This window comes from Manis javanica, chromosome 7 (genome assembly GCF_040802235.1).
Source record: "Manis javanica isolate MJ-LG chromosome 7, MJ_LKY, whole genome shotgun sequence".
Lineage (NCBI taxonomy): Eukaryota > Metazoa > Chordata > Mammalia > Pholidota > Manidae > Manis > Manis javanica.
The window spans coordinates 131,047,668-131,058,124 of record NC_133162.1 but is presented as its reverse complement, the minus strand read 5'-3'; the positions used below and the strand labels follow the sequence as shown (position 1 = coordinate 131,058,124).

General features: G+C 35.9%; 1 protein-coding gene across 6 annotated transcripts in view; it reads left to right on the top strand.

The window, feature by feature from the left end:
* Positions 1-761: 761 nt before the first annotated feature.
* Positions 762-10,457, top strand: part of LOC108397612 (sodium channel protein type 3 subunit alpha) — a 112,268-nt gene continuing 102,572 nt past the window's right edge. For all 6 annotated transcript variants that reach the window (XM_073241578.1, XM_073241581.1, XM_073241580.1 and 3 more), the window contains exon 1: positions 762-992. The gene's annotated coding sequence lies outside the window, so the exon portion shown is untranslated. The remainder of the gene's footprint in view (positions 993-10,457) is intronic.

Here is a 10,457-nt window from a genome sequence, read left to right as displayed (position 1 = left end):
ATGAATAGTCTTTGATTAGTTGAGGAATCTCTTTCAATAAACTGATAAGTCATTTTCATTTTGGTTATGTATTGTGTGATGCTTGCAATGTTTTTTTAAGTATTTTAAAGACATAGATATAATAATATATCAACACTGATTTAATTCATGAAGATGAATTTCACCTGTTCCTCTTCCCATTTACAAACCGCAGAACAATCCACAGGTCTAAATTAGTTAGGTCTCGCTTAAGTATGGAACACTTTTTCACATTCAAAGGTTATTCTTTATCAATGTTTTACCAAAAAGCTACACAAAAAGACTCTCAGTGAATGTGCGTTATTTACATTCATCTCCAAGAAGTCAGATTACTCTCTTGGAAAGAATTCATCTGATAAAAAGAAAAAGTTTTTGAAAGGTCACTACAGGCTGCAGGAAAGATTTTGCAAAATTCTACATGAAGGATATGAGCTTATCTAAAAACCTATTTTCAAACAGAATTTGTAGTTTTTTGTTATTATACTAGTTATGGGTGAAAAATTATAAAATTAAAAAAATATATTTGTGAGGTGAAAATATTGGGAATGTAAGAGAATCCCTTTGTACATACACATAGGCCAGTGGATAGGTGATGTTTTATTCCATGATAAACTATACTGGTGATGTTTTTTCTTTTGTTCAATTTTGTGTGTCTGCCAGTAGATGGCGGTACCACGTTGACTGTTGTCAGCTTTTTTTTTTTTTTTTCCTCCCCTCAAAGCTGTTTTCTGATATATGTTGGGTACCATAGAGTGAATCTCAGAACAGGAAGCGGAGGCATAAGCAGAGAGGATTCTCGAAAGGTCTCTTTGTTTTCTTATCCACAGAGAAAGCAGAGGAAAAAAAATACTGTGATTAATATGTAAACCTCTGTGGCCCAAAATCTGAACAACTGCAGAGGAAGGCACGTTACACTAACCATCTTGGATGCGGGGCTTTGTTATGCTGTGATCCATACGGCTCTGTTTTATCAGGTAAGCTGGCAAAACATTTAATTATCTGAACCATAGAATCTAGCCACAAAATCATTTTTCTTTTAAATCATCTTCACTTGCTATTTTTAATCCAATGTTGTTTTAGTGTAAATCGTAGGAACCAGAGACATCATCTGATGTGTAAACTGCTTGCTGTTTCTCTATCTCTCAAAGGAAAAGATCCTCCGTCTAGAAATGGTGACTTATAGTGCAGACTAGGCATTACTGATCTGGTGTTTTTGAAATATGCAGGTGGTTGTGATTCACTGTATTCAGAGAAAATATTTTTTATTACACAAAGATAGTCTAATGGATTTAGTAATGTGCATGATTTACATGTCTACTGTGTCCAGTATTTTTTAACATAAATGTATAGTTAAATTGGAACTATTATTCTTGTGCTTTAGTCTTTTATTTATCAGCTTTGGAGAGGCCATGTATAATAGGGAGTAATAACAATATAGAGGTGTTGGGCTGTTTGAAACACATTATCATTTTTCTCCAAAATAATCTATTCTCATGGAGGGAAAAAGATCACCAAAACTAACCATAACCTTCTAATAATAAAATAATCCCTAAATGCTCCATTATGTGTTATTTCTTTTATATTTTAATATGTTCATTTTTATATTATTTACCTTTTAATTTATTGACTTAAAGGTTATTATATCTTCTGGATGAACTGTCTCATAAGCTTGATATATTTCTGTTTAATTTTTTCTGTGTAGATTTAACAACTGGTTGCTATTACTGTTGTTACTATTATTATTAGTTACCAGGGAGAGCAATTGAACTGAAAAATAATTATTTACTTTAATCAATAATCTATATTTTCTGTAGTTAAAAAATTATAGCATAAACAAATGATTCATTCAATTAACAATCATGTTTAGAATAAGAAATTATTGGCAAAAAATTTACAGGTATTAATTGAAAGGAAGATTTTAAATATCAGAGAGGTTTTCTTTTTTCGAAAATACAACAGGTGGTATAATGTAGCAAATAAGAACAAAGATAAAGGCATAAGTGCTTGTAAGAATTTGCATGGAAATATTTCATCACAATTACTCCAAAGAGTGTGGGCCCTATGTAAAATAAAGACCTCTGACTTCAATCTGGGTGTCTAGTCTGTACTGGTCAAAAGGGTCTAAAAATAGAACTTGAGGCCACTGTTTTAAAAGCAATTGTAATTTCTAATGATATGGTAAAAATACTGATTTTTCACTTAATATTTTATATTGACTAATAATATTCCCCCTGAAAATATTATAAAATACTGGTTGCCTCAGAGAAAAGCCCTGGGTCTTGTGTATTTCAGAACTCCTACCATGAGATGTAAAGAAAACTGTTTCTTTGAAAGGGGCTCCCAGAAATGGCTGTTAATTGCCTTGAGTGTATTGTACACTCCATGTTTCCCTACAGGTGACTGAGTGAGAGTAACTTTGTTCTGAGTAAGCACAAGAGCTGGTCTTGATTGAACTCTTTACATTTATGAATGGATGCTTGTATTTTGGCCTTGAATGTGAGCTTTTTTGGTATAGCTGCAATAGTCTCTTAGTTATCTGTCTATGTATATACATAGTCACAATATGAAGAGCAAATGTACAGAGTTCTTTACAAAATGTGCTCTTTGAAAACTTTTAGAAATCAAACCTGTTTTGATTAAATGATATATCAGATAGATTTATAGTAGCTTATTCTTTAGAAGAATCCAACAGTGACTTCATTTGTAAAGTCAAAAATAATACTGTAATTTGGTGGTGTAGTAGAGACAAATAGGTTGAGCCCTGAGCTAGAAGTCTTGGGTCTCTGGCTCAAGATCTGCTATGAATGAGTTTTGTCACCTCAGTAAAGACACTATCACTGAAGTGCATTTTATTGCCTGTAAAATATGAGAATAAAAGTCAAAGGTATATAAGAACACTTTACAGTTTTAAAATTCTTTGATTCTAACTTATCTGGGTCTTTACCAATTGCCTTTTCCGTTTAACTGTAACCTGATATACTTTTGACTCTTAATGAATTTATACATTACCATTAATGATGCTCTCTAAACCTGGGAATAGAGAAATAGAGGGATACAGAAGTTTTAAAGGTCCTTGGCCAGTTCCTTCCATGTTGGAAACGACCAGGAAGCAATATGGAGAAGTGGTTAGGAGAAAGGGCTGGCAGACTGAATCCTAGCAGCACTATTAAATGAAAAAGTATTTAAACTTTCTAAGCCTCTATTACATCATCTACGCAATAGGAATGATAATGCATATGTTGAGGGATTATGTAAATAAATAATGTCTGTTTAGTGTTTATTATATATATCCTGTGACATGCTTGAGTGCCCACCCTTCCCTCTTCCCCTGTTCCCTATTATTGGTGATGGTGATAAAATATCTTCCACCACAACAGGAAGAATAGAATGAAACTGCCAAGAAATTCTGTAGTCGAAGAGTGAATAATTATTCTGGAAGAGAGCCCTCACTGAAAAACAACAACAACAAAAATGTGTTCCCTGTAATATCACTTAGTGCAAACATCCCGGGCATTTCCCAGAGAGTTTGTGGAATTGTCACATCACCTTCTGGAAGACCATTCTTTTGTCCAGTGATATCTTACCATGGACTATCATACTTCAAAGGCTTTCTTCTTTTTTTAATAAGCACACAGAGCTTTATTTCACTCATGCCTTAATAGATACACCTGTTAGACAAAAGGCCTTTGTGAGGATTCACAAAGAAAACTAGGTTTCACCAAGAACCATATTTAAATATGAAGTAATTTCTACTATGACCAATAAGTTACAGAGCATAAAAACCAGAAATGACTGCATGTTTTCACTATGTGACCAATTCACAAACTCTCTGCTGCTTTAATCAGATTCATGATCACTGAAAGGTGGAAAGTCAAGTTGTGCCTGATGAAATGGTTGACACACTGTAAAACCCCTGCTTCCGTCTAAAGGTTTTATTTACATGCAGCTTCGTGTTCTTGACAGCTGTGTGCTACTGGGATGCTCGGGAGCTAGAGCCGGCACGTCCTTCCAGCACCCCAGGCCTCCCATTCCTTCCCCTTCAGCCACCCTGGGCTTCTTTAAACTGACTCAAGTAACTGCGCTGTCAGTTTCATCTTTGTGGCAGCCAAGAGGACTGCGTGGGCTCATGATCAGACAGGTCAGAGAGGGGAGAGCTTGCGAGGCTTCAACGTATGAGGGGAAGCTTTCTCAATTAGACAAGGCTCTGCTTGGAATTTGTTGTTCGTCCCATCTTGCTTGACTCTAGTTCATTCCAGCTCTTGTGATTCCTTATTTTTAGGGTTCAAGTTAACTGAAAGCACCCATTAAGTATAAGCATTTAAGAGAAATGCTTTTTCCTCCACCAAAGAATGAACATATGACTAGACAGTGGGATTTCTTTGCATGGCTGGCTGTGCAGATTACCTTTTCTCATTATCATTCATATATAGGAACACTGGGAATTCACTGAGGATTGGGAATTAATGTTTCATTTGTCACCTAAAAATATATTATTCATTCCACCTTAATACTGATGGCTGTGTTACTAGTTTTCCAAAACTATAAGGATCAATTACCCACTACTCCTATATGTAAGCACCTTTAGGACCTATTTTTAAATTATGATTAACTTTAATTCTAAATTATCTTTGATTCCACTTGAATTTTACCCCATGAACAATTTTAATGGCAATTCAATATAGAACTTGCTATCTGAACTACGTAGTAGTTCTAACTATTTTGAGGCAGTTATAAAATTTGGGAAGGATAAAAGCCAACTATTGTTGCTTGTGTTGCAAGGTCACATATCTATCTACTATTAGGAAGTTACTTTTTACTTCAGCTTTACTTGATGATATGATATTCTTCACTCTGGGGTAAAGTTAACACATTCATTGGCTACATTTTAATGGGCTATAACAAGTGTAGATACTTATATCAGAGAAAAATAGTGCTAAGTTTTGTTCACTTGGATTATGGCAATAAAGAAAATCTTGCTCTCTTCCTACGCAAAGACATGCTTTCTTCTATGAACTGCCTGACAGGCAGTTTGAGTACCTGAACTATAAATCTACATCCAGACATAATTAGCCACTACAGAAGAATTCAACTGCAAACTAACAGGTTTGCAATATTATATGTATATATTATGTACAAATACAGTGCATATAAATATATATGCTAGCTGGTTGTGTAAGGGAATTCTCAAGGGTTATTTTAGTTCAGAAGAAACTTTTAAAGGTCTTGAGTTATTTCTGTAATAACTGAATTAGGTTTCTATCCTTTTGGAGACTGCATATAGGGAGCCCTTCATGTGATTAAGTTCTGTGCTAGGGCAAAGTGAAAGAAATGAGGCTCCTTAAATTATTAAACAGGAGTTCAATATTGTTTTATTCAATGGGTGAATTCAAAGATGGGAAGTCACTTTAAATAACTTTGGCCATTTTCTGCCAAGAAGCTCACTTTGGGGAATTTTAATCTCTTAATATTCAGAACACACTTTATTCTTAACTTGGGTTATACAGAACATTCTGTCCTTTTCCTTTCCCAAGAGCTCAAACTGGGAAGAATTCACGGAATTCCAGGCCTTACTGTTGAGTGGCATTGTACTTCGGAACTAGAACCCTAAAAATTCTTGCGTGAGATTTAACAGGACTTACCTTAGGTGCCTACGCCTGTCTTTGAGAACTGGTCACCTGTTTTAGTTTTTCTGTCTCCTTAGTGGTTTTGCTGGTGACATTTATTTTTCCCCTTTTAAGTTATTTTGGTTCTACCTAAACAAAGTATTCTGAGCATTTTCTTTTCATGGAACTAATATCATGGTTGGAAATGACCTTAAGGATAAATTTTCAAGAAAACAAACTGAAATTCCTACATGGGAAAATATGTTAAGAAAAATGAGTGAAATCAGTCAGGTTGGGACTAAGGAACTCAATAGCCCAAGCCCTTTATAAAGAGAGGAAACTCCATCGTAAGGCTAGGAGATTGTTGGAGCAAACGAGTCCTCCAAAGAAACAGAAAATCCAGATTTTTATTAAAAACCTCCAGCTTGTTAAACATTGTCATCCTTTTCAAATTATCTACAATTCTGGACAGATCCAATAAGACATACCTACTGGCAAGATGTGGCCAAGGGATGTTGGGCTAGGTTCTTTTTTCCTTTTACAATCCAACCAGTGTATTTACCAGTGAGGGAAAATAAACCTTAGAGAGAGGAAATGGCTTGTCTGTATTTAGAGGCACAGCCACGACTGGACTCAGATTCCTTGTCTATTACTCCAGGCTCAACCAACTGCCCACCATTTTCCATCTCTTTCTTTGCAAAGCTTTGAATATTACCTTCCATATTTTAGCTTTTCCTGTTCACATTTATACATTTATACACACACACACACACACACACACACACATATATATATATATTCGTATATACAGTAATATATATGTTTGTATCACTGATCCTTTTTTTTTCTTTTCTTTTGTTGCTGTTAACGCTACCCTTGCTGTGGATTACTAGTTCCTGATATATTAGTTGATGTGATACATTATATTTCCACTTTTGCCTTGTTCTGGTACAACTGAAATTTGTCTTTAAAGCTTTAAATTTAGGGAAAATATACGTCCTTTAGCTGTGGAATGGTAAAAAAAATATTATTAATAGGATATTTGTCTTTGAGTCCCATATGGTCTCAGTTTTAAAATATATTGGTATATTTTGATGACCATTTGATGATTACCATTCAAGTAAATCCATTCTTAATATTCATTTTCAACAAATGTATTGGGCTCTACTATCAATCTGTACATATTCATACCAAAATTAAAGTACAGCATTATATTACCACAGGAGGAACAGTCAAAAGTATAATTCACAGTCATATACATTCTCTTTCATTCACATAAATACTTGGTAGTATTAGATAAGAATACAAATCAAATGCATGGGCTTGGAATAAGAACTTCTTGGCCAGTACCAGTAAATGGAAAATCAGAAAGAAAAAGCAAAATTAGAAATGAAATAAATCAGATTTTTAAAGCCTCAGTAGTAAAAATGACAGGAGGAAAAAGAAGTTGAAGGGAGACAGACATGCAAATATTCTAAGAGTAAAGAGAAAGAAGTAAAGCCTATGATGAGCATATTCAGAGTGTGGTCCATAGATCTGGCTGCACCCTGGACTCACCCGGGGCGCCTCAAAAGGGCAATGCTGGCTTCACCTTAGACCAGTTCAGTTAGATTCTCTGGGGCTGAGTCTGGGGATCAGGGCTTGTTTAAAGGTTCTGCAGGTATAATTCAAATATGCAACTGGGTTTAAGAACCAATTGACTAAAGGATAGCAGAGAAAAATAAGAGAAGCCAATTAAAGCTTGGCTAGAGAAGTGAAAGAAAACTATAAATGACCTTCGAAATAATTTTGAAATTCTAATAAGTGGATGTGTTAAGAGACTACGCAAATACTTAAGAAAATAACATTCATGTCCAGTTCTAGCTTGATTGAAAAGGCTGGTATTTATTCTATATGTTTAAGCAGTTTCATATTTCAAATTGTGCTTCTGATCCTTACCTTTATTTAAAAGCTAAGCCACCTGCTGGTTATGGTATATTTTGCAAACCAACAATAAAAACAATTGTGCATATTGGGAGATAAGCATCTGTGAACTTCACTTTGTACAGCCAGAGATTCACTCTCTTTTTATTCTGTACCTGATAAATTGCTCCTTTGAATGTTAAGTCTTAAATAATCAAATAAGAGTGTCTATTGAAAGACACTCTGAATGTCCAGGTCATACGGCTGGAAACAAGACATTGATTTCTAATTTTCAAAATTGCAATTATGGCAGGTTTAGAGGAGAGGCAGATCTGTAAACCAACAAATTTTTAAAAGCCAAAATGCATTTAAAAATGTATTTTCAGAGAGTGGTATTTCTGAGAAAGAAATGAATTAACCCAAGAGCTAAGGGGAATTAATAATGAATTGCACTTCTCAAAAGGAATTCTATTAGTAAGGTGAGTCAGCTTTTTCAACTCTTTAAAGGAGACGTTTGCTGGGTTAACACCCCAACTGCTTTTCCATGTTGGTTTCCACAGTCCTTTCCACAGCTAGGAGGAAGACCGTGGCAGCCTTTAATAAAACAATCCGCTATGTCCTTCAGAACAGATAATATCCTAACTTCTTTCCTCTAGCAAAGCATCCTTTAATATTGCTATTTAAGTATGCTTTCTTCACTATCTTTCTGTCAACCGGGTCAGCAAAATTATCATCATGTAGAAAAGATCTGTTATATGTCCGGATGACAATATCCATATTTTGAAGCAGGAAGCTGGGTAAACAAAAGGAATACAATATTGTGTTCGAGGCTAGAAACAGTGCTTGGGTTCTCAAACTGCGATTGGATCATTTCCTTAAAAAAATTCCATCCTACCTTCATACAAAGAGTACTTGGATATCTACAATGAAAATATAATTGACTAACTAGTAAAATATTGAGTGAAAATCTGAACCACAGAAGGAATGTTTTTTGAAGAAGGGTCATCTTATTTAGTCAGTGCATGGAGTAAAAAATTTGTTGGTGATATGACCATTCCCTCCACTAACATAGTTAACAACTGTGAAAAATAACTTGATTATTTGGGGAAAAGCATGCCAGCTTGTCATTCAGAAGCATTTAGTATATTCTGAAAAGAGAAAGGGTAATGCTTAGGTGGAAATAAAAAGTGGCAAGGCACATAAAAATCATGATGCAGATCTCCATGCAAATGGACACAAGAGTTAAGGTACGCCTCCAAAACCACAGTAGTGAGCATTCTCTTACATGTTTGATAGATATGTTGGTTACCTGGAGTCTTAAAATTATTCTGAGTCATTATTGTAAAGCACATTTCCTTTAAATGCCCATTAAATGGACTATAGTGGTGCCAGGTTTCAGATAATACCTATGAGAACAATTTCATTGTATACTAATACATGTTTTTTTTAAAAAAAAATCCATATACCTCAAGAAAGCTAAACTTGGGGAATTTTGTGCATGACAACATGTTTTCTATTTATTCTCTTAATTTCTTCCTGAATAAAAAAAATTGAAGACTGAATATTTAAGACATAAAAAGGAACACTTGATGTGGGGAATTCCTTGTGCTTTCAAATCACTTTTTTTTGTAAACCTAGAACTGCTCTAAAAACAAGTCTTTTAAATTTTTAAGGTGAGGCAGGCACTTGAAGAATGAGTGAATTCAATGTGCAGGTTTGCACAGGTTATTTTATCAGAATCCTGAATTATCTATGTCCTTGAGGAACAAATCCAGGTGGCATGCCTGGAACGCTGTAGGAGCACCCCAGATTTGGGGTCTGTCCTTTCTCGCAACTTTTCCCTTCAGATCTTACTTACATTTTTTCTCATGACTGCTGCCCTAGCTAGCCAGGGTCTTACCTGCGAGACCCTCCATCTCGGGACGGGCCGAAACAGCAAGGCTGCCCCCGTCTCGACTCTCCTCGGGTGTGGCTGCTGTGGTGCCTGTCTGAAGTAAGATTTTGTGTCACATGTAATTTTCTCTTACCTGTGACATTCTGGCTTTTCTTTAGCCACAAAAGAATTGAGGGTGAACATCATCCCTCCCATCTTTTCATGTAGGGACTGCCCACCAGTGTTCCTGCAGCAGTAAGTGCCCTCGGCCACCCTTCACGCAGGGCAGTGACACAGGCCTTGCTCTCCTTTTAGTGCCAATAATGTGCTCAATGGCTCAAGGAAAAACACAGACCCTCTAGGTCTTGAATCCTGATCCTAGGAAAGACATTTTCACCTTTTCTTTACTTCAAAAGGCCCTATTTGGGAGGGATTTAACCAAATGACTTGTTATATTTCACTGAAAACAAGACAAAGTTTTGTCATTTTTATAAAAAACTCCTATTTGTATAGACTTTTTCTCAGATGAGATTTTTGATATTAACATTTCATGAAAAAATCATGCAAACAGAATTAACTATCTAGAGTCAGAAGGGATTTGAGGAGTAGATCTTTTCAGCAACCAACCTTCCAGCTATGCTCTACTGAAGGCATTCATAGTATCAATTCATCAAAAATCATATTTAAATTTGAGCAAGCACCTATGTCACTGAAGTACTCTGAATATGAATAGAGCCTCTAACAGACGCAGCAACAGCCTACTTCAGTTACATGATTGGTCCACTGCTCAGTGGTCCTTGCTCAGAGGGTGAGGCTGTTCATCCTCTCGCAGAAGAGATGAACGCCGGCCTATACCTAATTCAGAGTCCCAGAGTCTGCACACAGAAGCTAGAGTTTAAGAGATAAACGAGGCACTACAAGTGAATTAGTCAATTCCCCTCCGCTCCCCCCGTTACACATGTGGACACTGAACAACTGAGATGCTGAGTGTTCAGTACGTCACAGCAAGCGATGGTAAAGACGAGTCCAGAATTCAGGTCACCTGGATCGCGCTCTCCTCC